This window comes from Balaenoptera borealis (genome assembly GCF_965194805.1).
Source record: "Balaenoptera borealis genome assembly, chromosome: 11".
NCBI lineage: Eukaryota > Metazoa > Chordata > Mammalia > Artiodactyla > Balaenopteridae > Balaenoptera > Balaenoptera borealis.
In genome coordinates, this window is record NC_138868.1 from 65,790,030 (window position 1) to 65,803,908 (window position 13,879).

The 13,879-nt window shown below is 40.8% G+C and overlaps 1 long non-coding RNA gene across 1 annotated transcript in view; it reads right to left on the reverse strand.

Moving 5' to 3' along the window:
• LOC309605140 overlaps window positions 1-13,879 on the reverse strand; it is a 52,696-nt gene that overhangs the window by 16,924 nt on the left and 21,893 nt on the right. The window contains exon 3 of the long non-coding RNA XR_014231247.1: window positions 1-13,728. This exon is cut by the window's left edge and continues 16,924 nt beyond it. This is a non-coding gene — a long non-coding RNA (uncharacterized lncRNA). The remainder of the gene's footprint in view (window positions 13,729-13,879) is intronic.

Sequence of the window (13,879 nt, forward strand, 5' to 3'; positions counted from 1 at the left end):
CAAGGTTAAGCGACTGGCACAAGGTAACATGGCTATTAAGTGGCACCATTGGGACTGGGTCCAATGTAGGCTGGCTCCACTGCCCATGCTCTTACCCACTTCCATCTACTGCCCTCTGGGTTAGGGGTTAAAGCATATGTCTGGACTTCATGTCAGATCTGACTTTCCAAGTGACCACAGGCAAGTTGGTTAAAGTATAAATGTTAGAAATAATTATTATCTCTGCAGGGAAGGAGAGAGAATGGTAACTAACCCCAAGTCTTATGCTCTACTGCTCATTTATCTATTTGCCTCTGTATTAATTTATTTGTCAAGTTACATACTTATTAATACCTATTGAGCACTTACCCCATGCCAGGTGCCTCACTGCACACTTTACATATCATCTCATAGGTAATCACAGTTCTATGAGGTTGCAACTGCAGCTTACCCGATTTTATAGCTAAGAAAAATGCAGAGGTTATATTTGTATCTATGCCTAATTCCAAAGCCAATGTGCTTTTTATATTATACTTTTATATTGATATTCAAATTCAAGGCTTTGATTTATTCATTTTCATTGCTGTTGTTATTCTAGGGGGTTGTGTTGGAGGGAGGGCAGAAGCTGGCAGGGCCCTCTAACAGCTAAGGGCTCTATTAGCAGTGACAAGATAGGAAAACATCCAGGGAGGCTGTCCGGAATATGAAAGGTGAGTATGATAGATGACAAGCTCCTGAGCCCTGGCCAAACATCGTTGAGAGGTTGCTGCAGAATTCAGGGCAAGGTGAGTTCCCCAAGCCATTCAAGTCTCTGCTAAATCAATATCTGTCAGGGCCCAGCAGGAGGAAGAGAGATGCTGCAAGGAGGTCAGACTTCTCAACGTTCCCTGAAGTCTGCGGGTGGAGCTCTCAAAGGCAGGGATGTGTTTTACAAGGACTCAAGGATGCTGGGGGAGGGAAGCAGGCAGAATTATGACTCCCTTTCTGCTTCCGCAGTGGGATGTAAATGGAGAAAAATGGGGGAAGTGTCCAGGACAATCGCCTCTCCCAGCAGCAGGTGTCTAGCCTGGGAAGGGTGCCAGGCGAAGACGAGGAGATTCGTGTCTGCGTGAGGATATCTCCCACAGTCACAGAGATTCTCAGATAGGGGAGGGGCTTTATCACGGCACAGGGTAAGAGGTCAGGTAAAGCCCCCGCGGTCTGAGGAGCCACAGTGTCACACAGGAGAACAACTCCCCTGCTACCTTCCCAGCCCCTTTCACTTTCTCTCTCCCCTCGTGGTGCTTCTCAACACACCGTTTTCCCAGCTGTGCTGTGCATGGCTCTGGGCATCCCCCAAACTGTCTCCATGGCTACAGGAGTGAGGAGTGAAGGGAGGAGAGAGAGGGGTCAAGAGGGCTCCACCACCAACACCTATCACTTAACACAGAAGTTGCTCTTTGTTTGTTTGTTTTGTTTTACCTACTACGGGTTGCAGTATCTAAGGTTTGGTTTGCAAAAAGCCTTTTGTTCTCCAACACACCTCTCCCAGCAAATCCATACCAATCACGTGGGGTATTTTTGCCTTTTTTTAGGGCACAGCGCCTGGCAGGTACCTGGTACATAGTAGCCATTATTCATCACGATACCTCACAGCATCTGCCCTCAAGCTTGCTGGCGTTAAGGGACACAGATGCGTTCCTCTTCCTGTCTCATGAGAAGCTGTGTTAGGACGTGCTTACACCTCACACTCCCTACTTTCTTTCCAGAAGGTGGTGTATACACCTGCTTGCTCTCTGGAACCTGGACTCCAAATGGAATCTCTCCTATCCAAGGAGCAAACAGGCTATGATAAAGACGAGACATGTCAAAGTGCTTTTTCAGTTGTAAAAGGCTGTAAAACTATGTGTTGTTGTTACCCTTATTGTATTTTTAGGAGGAAACAGAGTCACAGTGAATACTACTAGTGGGCATTTCAAATTCCCCTGAGCAGACCTGCTCTAGTTCTCAAGCGCAGCCTATGTTCCCCAAGTACTTTGCTCTGAGGCACTGACAGAAATGCTAAGAAGCCTGTGGGACAGGGTCTTTGCCTAAAGAGCCCCAACTAGAAAGCCTCAGTTAACCAGACCCTACTTGACTGTGGCTTCAATTAAACAGAATGACAGCAATTTCATTTTTTTTTTACACTTTTGTGAAAAAGGTAAATGGCAAAAGACAAGATTACATTAAATATTTACTTATTTTTATTTTTGCAAAAATTTATCTTGCAAGGGTAAATTTAGGGTATGCCCTGTGGTAGTTCATTGAGTGCACATTTATGAGACTGTACTATGACCGCTGCTCCCTCGGGGTGGGGAATGGAGGGAGACAGAAGGGTAGGGAGTGAACTCAGACCCCGGTGCTATATTCAGGGTTACACAAACATGTGGGAAAATAACCCAAGTGCAAAGGGCTGACAAGTGACATACAGGAGGTACAGAAATTGTATTATAAAAATTTTAAGTAGGAATCAGACCCATGGAGAGAATGACTTTAGGATGTTTCAACAGTGAGGGATGAAACAACTACTTTAGATAGCCTGGTCAGGAGAGGCCGCTATGAAGAGGGAACATTTGAGCAAAGACCTGAATACAGGGATGTAGGAGTCCAGTGCTCCAGAAACAGGGAATGTGTAAGGACTTTGAGGCAGAAGTGAGTTTGAAGTCTTTGAGGAATAGAAAGAAAGGCAGTGTGTTACAGAGGAGTGCATGAGAGAGAAAGCACCAAGGCATGAAGTTACAGAGGCAGATGGGGATTTGAACTTTGATCTAAGTGTGACAAAAACATCTATCTATCTACCTATGTATCTGTCTTACATCCAAAACACAGTGTGCCTGAGTCTTCTTTGAATCTAACCTCAGATCCCAGTACCATTCTAGGCACATAGCAAGTGCTCCATAAATAGTGTTAGTTGATTGAGCAAGGAGCAGATCATAAACCAGAGCTACAAAATCCTGATGGTAGAAAATCAGGCATTTCTGCCTGGAGGTGGGAGAAGACTGGAGAAGACTGTATTCCAGGTGTCCCAAGGAGCTCACTGTGAAGTGGCCACTGTGCGAGACCCCAAAGATGTTCACCTTCTCCCCAGCCCTACTTTTCTTTTTCATAGGCCTTAGACATTCAACTTTTTTTTCATCTCTTTAAAGCTGCCCCCATCATATCGGGGGGTGGTCTCCCCACCAAAGCCTGGAGGAGCCTGCCCTGCTCCTCCCACTTGTCTGGTCCTGTAGGAGTGGGCAGCCGAAGAAAGAGGCAGGCCACTCCAGATTGGTAGTTGGCAGGTTTAACAAGCAAGAGGGCTTAACACAGGAGCCTTGTCTTTGGCAGCCACTAGATAAGTAGATCTCCACACCCGCCCGCCAGAATCTTAAAAGTTTATAGAGAGGCTTTAACAGGGCTCAGTCACGTATACCGTCCAGATGGTCTCAACAACACATTGCTCTCTCAGGGCTGCATCCTTGAAAACTGTTCTCACTGTGGGAATGGTGGGCAGAATGTACATTCCAAGGACAGGGGAGTGGGGAGGAGCCTCCAATTGCCCAGGTCTAGCTTGTGGGTCAACTGGAGGTCATGACCTCTCTATGACCTCCTCTAACATCCTCTCCCCTAGTTTAGGAGAAAAATTGGAGGAAAGTTTCTCCCAGGCAATTCCATTCTTCTACCTACACAGGACTAAACAGATAAAACATGTCCTGAGTCTTAGATGGAAATCTCTGCGAACTTGGACTTTGGAGGATGAAGATATAGATCTAGATCCTGTCTCTTTGCTCACTAGCAGAGCAATTAATCTGTTGGGGCTTCACTTGCATCATCTGCTAGAGAAGGAGAATAACCGCTTTGCCCTTCACACCTTCCCCATCTTTGTTCATCTAGATGATTCCTCTTCATTGTATAGGGCTCGGCTGAATGCTTCCTCTTATAATAACCCATGCTTCTATTTAAGCTCATTGCACCTGCAGCTATGAGCTTGTCTGTCTTGCCAGACTGTAAGGACAGAGGACAGGGACTATTTTATTCACTGCTTGTCATTAGAGACCGTTGATAATAGGGATTTAAAAGAATTTGTGGAATTTGGGGTGAATCTGCCTGTTTGGGTGGTTGTAAAGATGGGATGCTCTAAAAGAAGTAAAGTTCCTGGCACACAAGCTCCATCTTGTTTTTCCTTCTTTGGAGGCTAAGACCCATTGAACAAGGTCTCTTTCCCCCCTAAGAACAGCCTTTGGACATTTTCTTACCCTCGACTATCGCCCTTATTCCTTAGATTATGACTATGCTAAGACACGGTAGGTTTTTCTAAAACATTCAGCACTGGATAAAACCCTGTATATAGCCAAGAAATTGACTCTCCTTTTTGGAAAGATTTTTTTTCAGCCAGAGCCTTAAAAAAAAGGTGTGTGTGTGGAGGGAATTTCTGCCTATGTATCTATTAATCAAACAATCAAATTAATGTCCAATTCCAGGACATTTCATTTAGTCAAAGTTTAATTCCATTTTGGAAGGGAGGGAGGAGGAGCACCAGGAGAGTCTGGGTAAGTTCTTTTCTCAGTCTGCAAGATTTCCCTGGATGAGATTGTTCCAATCCGCCAGTTTGCTGGGACAGTGGAGAGAAAGGCTCAGTGGAGTGAATCTGACACTTGAAATTGCCCAAGAGAACCACATTTCTGGCATGCGATTGACCATTTGGAAGCAGAGCTTCTGATCATTCTAACATTGTAAAAACTGCTGGCTGGCTTACTTCTGAGCTACAGCTAAGTGCACACTGACTTTAAACATTAGTAGGAATACGAATTTTGGCAAAGAGGCTGTTGTTCCCACAGGATGTTCAAGGCTTCAAAGGAACAGATGAACATTTGCATAACCTTCTATGTGAAGACAGCAGCCAGCACTGATTTTTAATTTATTTCCCTCCAGAGTAAATATCTCTTGGTAACTCTTGGTCAGCCAGACAATAAGGGTTCAGTAAAATCATTTAGGAGTCAGGAGGAAAAAAATAATCCAAAGGTGCTGAAGGTGAAGGGGAAATAAACATCCATGAATGGACTTTTTCCCCCTCTAAATGTAGGTGAATAAGTGGTATAGAAATGGAAGGTTTGCATCGTAGACTTTATCAAATGACATTGCATGTTCGAATTTGCAGAGTTTTTTCTCTTACTTTGGTACGACACTATTTGTTATGGACTGAATGCTTTTGTCCCCCCAAAATTCGTACATTGAAATTTAATCCCCAATGTGATGGTGTTTGGAAGTAAGGCCTTTGGGAGGTGATTAGATCAGGAGGGTGGAGTCCTTATGAATGGGACTAATGCCCTTATAAGAACCCAAAAAGCTAGCTTGCTTTTTTCTGCCATGTAAGGATATAATGCGAAGTCTGCAGTTTGCAACCTGGAAGAGGGCTCTTGCCCGAACGTGACCATGCTGGCACCCTGATCTCAGACTTCCAGCCTCCAGAATTGTGAAAAATAAATTTCTGTTGTTTATAACTCAGTGTATGATACTTTTTATAGAAACCCAAAACTGAGTCAGACACTATTCCACTGCCCATTTAATTAAAATGACTGTAATGATAGGTCTTTAATTACTTGAAGGGATACCGCTGGTGATCTTTCCTGTCTCTTATTTTGGAAATTATTTCATATTTTTAAAGTAAAATAATTGATCATAAGACTATTTCATAATTTTGGCTGCTGGGTCTGTGCAAATGCCTGTTTTGGAGAGGAAGGGTATTACATCTTAGCTTTTATCCTGGAAAATTTCAACCTACTACTATCTCACTACCAATAGAAGAATAATCCCTGTTAACGGGACCATGCAAATATTAATGACCAACATTTGCTTAGTGTTTTATCATTTAGACTACATATTTGTTTACTGTATCTAACCCTCTCAGTAACACTGTAAGAAAAATATTATTACATGTTGAGGAAATAATAAGTAACAGTAATAATAATGATGATAATAATAATAATGAGGAGGAGAAGAAGAGGAAGGAAAGAAGATAATGACTTGCCCAAGATCATACACACCTGAGGACATAGCTAGAATACAAACCCCTTTCTTCTGATTCCAAATTCAATACTCTTTCCACTGTGTTCTTTAGGATCAGGGATAAATGGGTGAAAGTGACTCTAAATGGAAGGAATTTCAGAATTCTGATTCACAGAGTTGTAAGAAACCTTAGGGACCTAGGAAAACTTATCCAAAACTCCCTTAGAAAGATGAAGATGAAAAGAATTGCCACCTGTGCCCGGACCTTTGGTGGGAGAGCGCAGTTTTAAAGCAAAGCTTCTGACCTCTGATTCACTGTTCTTATTGCACTGCCTCTCCTGCTCCCAGTTCATGGCACATGGCAATACATGGTAGGTATGTGCTTATTATTTATTTTTATGCTTGCTTCCCTATTTATTTATTTATTTTTCTTTATTACTATTTTACTTCTCAGTTGGTTATCTTCTAGGAAGCCAGAATGACATTTTCCAGTAGAAGAAAAGGTCTAAAATTTTTTCATCTTATATACAGAAAATGGAACAAATTTAGGTTTTATGTTGGGACAGGCATCATTTTCCTATTTTGGCTAAGAAAATGAGGTGCCAGTGTTCTCTATAAATTATGTACTTTATTCCTGCCCCTTTCTTCCTCTTGCATCCCTTCTCAACTTTTAAACTTTTATTCTGCTGAGGTTTCTAGTATTTTCACATAGATTGTGCAGCGTGCCAAATGTGGGTCAGTAAATGTTGTTGAAAAATAAGAAAAAAAAATATATGGAAAACTGACCAATTTGTGGGGTAAACAAACAGTGAAATGCTTCCAATTTTTTTTTTTTTTTTTTTTTTTTTGGTGTTTGGATCAACCTGAATGCACTCCAAATCTGGCTGTGACTTCTTTTCCCACCAGGTGAGTCAACAAGTTAGTCGAGGTGGGAATGCTGATTTATTGGAGTAGACATGTTTCAAAATCGGTGTGGATTTAGAAAGCGTTGCTGCCCTGTGCTGTCATAAAACACACTGTGAAAATTATTAAGCTGGGTCCCGCAGAGATTTTAAGAAGGTACAAGGTGAGGTAGTAGTTTCTACCATAGGCTGGGGACCCTCGGGGCTGAAGAGTTACTGCAAATCCTTAACGTTTCCACAGACTGAAAGAATAGTAGTTGTTCATCAAGATGACGGGCTCACAATATATAAAGGCAGCTTTGCCTATCCTGGCTTTCTCGGGTAAAAGTTCTTGTATTTTGGGGTTTGCTGACCCTGGGCCTTGGTGGTTCCCTGGGCCTTCCCTGCTCAGGGAAGTGGGGAGAGCTTCAGCCCAGAAAGGGGCCTTTTGGGGAATCGGTCCAAGGAAGGAGAAAGAGAGGCAGCTGGTAAGATTGAGAGATAAGTGCAGAGACAGAAATGGCACCTGAGGCTGAGTTTGGAGCAAGTTCAGGGGAATGCAGACAATAAGACTAGAGAGCTAAGGCACGATATGAAGAGAATGAAGAAAAACCTGAGGAGAAGGGGATTTTAAGACGATTTGCTGTGTGTAATAAATGGCTCTTCTTTAACTCCTCTCATGGAGACTTTAGACACAATTTAAATTGTTTTTAGTGGGTTTTATATTTTTCAAGATATAACACCTGTGTTTTGTATCTGACAACGTCCTTGAATGTGCCACTAAATGTACCGATCATGACACAACCAACCACTTTTCAAAAGTATGTAGATACTCTTGTAATGAATAACATAAAGTCCATTTAAAAGTGATATTAAAATCATAATATTCAAATATCATTATGTATTTGTTGAATCAGTATATGCTATACTTCTATCATGAGGGGAGGCAATGATTTTTTTTTTCTTTGTAGAGTTCTCCTGCTCAAAAAAGCTTTTAAAAGCAACTATGATAATGGCCATGACATAGTCTGTAAATCTGCAAAGCTGTATGTAAATACAAAGCCTTCTTATTATCAGACTTGATAATGTGAGACTTGCTTAAATTCTGGTGATAGGACCCATGTTTAAGAAAAGTTGTCTAATTAATCCTCGACAGCGAATGATAACTATGAAATGGGCATAAACTACTGTGGAAGGAAGAGTCGAACGTTCTGTCAGAGGTGGTCCTGACTTCAGGGAATAGACAAGATTGGAGTGTGGTCTTCAAGTGTGTGGTGGATCCAGAAAGCAGACAAGATGGTGTGGACGGTCTAGGCGAAAAGGTATAAGCAAAGGTGGAGAAATTTACCCAGAAAGAACACCATTTTTGCCAGTGGGACTACTGAATAAAATGCAGCATCCTCAGCAGAAAGGACTGTCTTGATGAAACGAATGCAGGTCTCCTGCGAAGCTGCCGCTGTCAATAGGGAGTTTTGGTGAAGACTGGAGCAACTGAGCTCTCACATGCTTCTTGGAGTGGGGAGAAGGCGGTATAAGCTGGTGGAATCACTGTGAAGAGCTCATTTGGTTACATTTAGTAAATTTTAAAATACTCAGACCCTGTGCTATTCAACTCCACGTTATTTTTCCAGAGGACACATACAAGAATGTTTCCTGCTGTATTGATACTAATGATGAAAAGCTGGAAACAATTCAAATGTCCATCGACAGGAGGACAAAGAGGTAAACTGTGTCATCTTCTTTCAATTGAACATAGACGGCAGTTACATAATCTAAAACCATCCATCACTGGGACTTCCCTGGCGGTCCAGTGATTAAGACTTCACCTTCCAATGCAGGGGGTGTGGGTTCGATCCCTGGTCGGGGAGCTAAGATCCCACATGCTCGTGGCCAGAAAATCAAAACATAAAACAGAAGCAATTTTGTAACAAATTCAATAAAGACTTTAAAAAATGGTCCACATCAAAAAAAAAAATCTTAAAAAAAATTAAAACTATCCATCAACATAGTTAAACCCAGGAACATAGGATGCAATGAAAAAGCAAATCACAAAATGACGTGTACAATATGATGCTATTTCTATAAAGTCTGAAAGTCTGAAAACAGTGCAACATTTTGTTTGTAGAGGTAAACGCACATAATGATGGTATAAAAATATACAATGGCTCGCAGCAACTTCTCCAGGGAGGAAAAGAGCGGGCATGGGATTAGAGAGTACCTTCAAAGCTTCAACAATATATTTTTAAAGATCTGCCAAAATTATGTGAATTTAATATATGAATTCTCTCCCCCCTTATATGTATGACTGAAATAATTTAGAATACAAAATCAGAAAACATTAAATACTACAAAATCATTATTAAAATAATAAAAAATTAGAAAACGTTAAATAATACAAAATGATTATTAAAATAAACAGTCCTTTGTTTTTCTCCTTCACACCCCCTATTTCTATTCCCCAGGGGCAACTGCTCTGAGATTCTTTTGGTATTCATGTCCATATTTTTAAATAATATGTTTTGCTGCTATTTTTTTCTTTATCAAATTTAGGCATTAGCTACTGTCTTCCTAGTTGTGACTGAAATTTAGCCTCCCCCCCATGTCTGCCCCTCCCATTCTTTTAAAATAAATACATGTTTCACAGTTTGGGATTAAATCAATGGTCAATGTTTATTATGATCACATAATTATTGTTTATGGCTGAGCCCAATAGTATTCCTTTACAGTGCTACCTTCTACTTTCCCTGTAGTAACTCACTGAGTTACGTCATTTACTGATTTTCTATATACCTATTGGTAATTTTCTCAATAGGCTTATAGAGTGCCTGTTCATAAATTTTCCAAATGCCCTGACAGACAAAATAATCAATTTTTTAAATTTCCCTGGAGACTCCAGTCCAGTAAGTCTGTATTCTCCTGCTCCAGTAAGAACCAGTGTATCTCGAAGCCTGGTTCATACTTCCCTTAAATGGACCTCCCTATGCCAAACCTTTCATTAGAACTCTTGTTTCCTGGATCCTCTGTTTTCCTTCTAGACTTATTCTCCTGATTTGGTGGAGTAAATCTTTAATAGCTTCCTGAGTAAAGATACTTACTCATTTGATTGACGGTTAGCTGGACAGAGAATTCCCGTGAGAAATCATTTCTCTTAGTATTTTTAAGATGTTGCTCAACAATCTTATAGTTCCCATGTTCACTGATGAAATACCCACTGCACATTTTGTTCTTGTATTTGTGTGTGTGAATTGCTTAACCTTGTGGAAAGTTTTTAGGATCGTCTCCTTATTCCTGGTTCTCTAAACTTTCATGGTGGTATAACTCCATATGGACACCATTCATTTGTGTCAGATACTTGTGGGGCACTTTCTCCTGCAGACAAAGGAAACTTGTGTTTTTTTATAATTCCCTCCCCTCCATTTTCTCTTTCCTTTCTTTCTGGAACTCCTGTTCGTTGGATATTGGACATCCTGGATCAATTCTCTGATTTTCTTAACTTTATTTTTCTCTTTTGTATACCATTTTATGTTTGCTATTCTTCCTGGAGATTGTCTCCATTTTATCTTCCAACACTTGTTTTATTTCTGTTTCTGATATTCTATTATTATTATTATTATTACTGTTTCCAAGAGTTACCTTATTATTCCCATATTATCCTCTCTTCCTAAGTGTTCAGCGTTTTTCCCTTGATTTTTCATGTTGATAATTGGTGATATCCAATATCCCTATTAAAAGGGAGACACTCAGAGGTTATTAGAAGGCCTCTGTATGTGGGGAAGATTTATTAACAAGTGGGTTCACAAGGCAGTGGCTGGACAGCGAGTCAGCCCTCCCAGGTGGAGGTCCCTAAATGCCAGCGTCTAGAGATCTTTTCCTCGGCGTGGCTCTGTTTCTCCAATCTCTTTCCTAGATGATACAGTCTTGCAAACCCTCTGGAATCAGGATGTGAGAGGGAGTCAGTGTCCTGTTTCCATCCTGTACCCCAGCCCTGCTTCTTGCTTGTGCGCCTGAATCAAGCTACTAGGGCCCGGTTTCTCCAGACCGTGAGACTCGTTCTCCTCCCTGGCCTGGAACTTATTCATGAAGTTGAAAAAAGGTATGGGGAGGGGCCCTGGTGTCTTGTTCTCAGGCTCATGCCTCACTACTTCACTGATATTTGGTACCTCCAATTCCTGAGCTGCCCAGAGCTTTGCTGGGGGTTTCAGCTTCTTTCTGTATTATGCTTAGGAGTCCACATCCTCTGCCTATCAGTCACCCACTTTTCCCTTGTCTAAAAAAGAAAAAAAAAGACCTGACATCTCCTATCAGCAGTTCTCTCTTCTCCCCTTTTCCTTGTCATTAGAGATTTATACCTTTTTCCTTTCTTTTCAGTGGGGTTTCTGAGGGAATGGAGATAAATCCACATGTTTAATAACAGAGGTGAGTAAGGCAATTTACTGTTCCTCAGTTTCCTTCTCTACAGGACGGGAGTAATGATAGAATCTACCTCATAGAATTGCTGTGAGGAATAAACGAGTTACTACATGTCAAATGCTTAGAACAGTGTTATCACATGGAAAGTTTTCAGTATTTGCAATTGTATTTTCATTAGTATTATTATTCAATATGCCTTACTCAGCTAACAATTTCTCACTTGGCTCTTTGCACCTCTCTTGTAGCACATATGATTAAAAACAAACAAAAGACAGTGTACCTTGAATTAGAACATTAGATAAAACACTAGAACAGTATAGAACACATAGTAGGTTTTCAATAAATGTTTGCTAATTCTGAATCCATGTCTTTATTTTCTCTTCCCAATTAGACTGCAAGCACCGCTGTATATCCCAAGGACCCAATTAGTGCTTAAATATACTAGTTGTTCTCAAGGCTATATCAAGTTGAACCAAACTGAATTTGTGTTGGCACCTATTTTGGGAAACAGAGATATACTACAAAGCTTGATTTAGATATCAATAAATTGAGTTAAATACAGATTGTTGTTTTAAACCAAAATTTTAGTGAGCCTGCCTCAAAATCAAAATATTTTGAGGAAACATTTTTATTACTTTATTTCTATTCCATGAATGCCATAAAAGAATTCAGCCAGCAAAACAATGCATTGTGTATGCTGCAGTTCTTCGTTTATGTTTCATGAATTTCTTTGGATGAATTTGTTTCAATGCTGCTTGCGCATCATAATGTTGAATTTTCCCCTCTTACATTAATTCTCTTTAGCAAATTCGAGTCTGTGACAGTACTGAAATGTTTAGTTCTAAGCTTTCCTGATTTGAGAAAGATTCCTTCTTCACTTATTCTTAGTAGATAGATGCTGTTTTAAGTCCCAGCTCAGTTCCCAAGAAGAATGTTACCACGTTATGAGTGTTCTGCAGAGCAAGCCATGTAGTATATATCTAGCATACTAGGGCCAAGGTGGATCCTGCCCTTCAGACTCTCACCAGGGACTCTGTGGTATAATATCAGAAATCCAAGGACATGGGCTCTGCGATCTCAAGCGCCAACAAAGGAAAGGAACCTAAGGCTATGTGCTACCATACACAAAGGTCACCAGAGTGGACACAAGGAAAGATGCTGGATTAACCTCTATTCCCGTTAGTGAATACCAGGCTTGGTATGCCTTTTAATTCCTCTTTCCAATGTATGCAAAACATAAACCAAGAAATAAAATTCTCTTTTTATAGTCAATTTCAAAATATTTGGACATACTTGCACAACTTTTCCCCCCCTGTTTTCCTGTGGAACTGTATTTGATAGTTATTTTAAATTGCTTTAGAAAATAGCCCTCTTGTCTTGACCGCTTTTCATGTCAAGTAAGGTTTAGGACAATTTTTGCTGCAGAAGCTCATATTTGGGAGAGAAATAAATAAGACTCTAGAAGCTAAATTCTGCAATTTTTAAAAAGAGCCCAACCTAAGACCTTCTCCACCAGCATTTGAAAATTTTACCAAAATACGTGTGTTCTTCTGCACACATGAGCTTTTTGTTACTGGGCTCAAGCCTGTCTAAGCAAACTGTCTGCATGAAATGGGAGGTCAAGCTGTCCTAACACTTTTGACAGACCCTCTAACAGACATACCCTCATGTGTATCCCCCTTCCTTCTGCTCTGAGGGTACCTTTTGGCCAGAGGAAATAAAGCCAGAAATTATATAATTGGAATATTGGTTGTGAGACTCTTTGATCTGGCAAAGTCCATTCTGAGTCTAATAAAACAACTCACGCTGATTTTAAATGAGAGGAACCTGATCTTTCTCAGGAAGTCTGTAACTCTCACCTATCCCAAACAGTGGGACACTAGATATACTTTCACTTTGAGTTTCTGGAACCAATCTTGACTTTATGATAAGGTATGAATCATAGGCATTGTAGAGAGCTGGTAAAGAATGAGTGTGCTTGTAATTTCCTGGATCTTTCCCTGGAGACTTGGTTGGCAAGTTTAGGAGAGTAAACTAAAAACCTGAACAACTAGGCCATGTGGGATGCACTCGCCAAGCTATATTTATTTATAGGCCTGGATGTTATGCAAATGTTTGGCACTTGTACGTTCCCTACATCAAAACAGACATCAAAAATAAGTTATGGCTCTTCTCAAAACAGTGCATTCATCAGATACTACCAGTGGGGTGAAGCTGGCACACAAGAAGAAACCTCTGCCCATCATGAGTCTGTGGCTTTAACTGGCAGAGCTTGTGTGCTCAGAGGGAAGGCTGGCTTGTTTTTATTGCTCAGAAGAAAAGAACTGTTACCTTTTGCAGATGCATGTGTTAAAGGGCGCTGAAGGGAATGGCAGACCTAGGCACTGAGGCAGAGGCAACATTCTACAGCCCCGATAAAGGATAAAGCCATACGTATCCTCATTGATTTTCTTTTCTTTTTTTTTTTTTTAATTTTTATTTATTTATTTATATTTGGCTGTGTTGGGTCTTCGGTTCTGTGCAAGGGCTTTCTCTAGTTGCGGCAAGCGGGGGCCACTCTTCATCGCGGTGCGCGGGCCTCTCACTATCGCGGCCTCTTGTTGCGG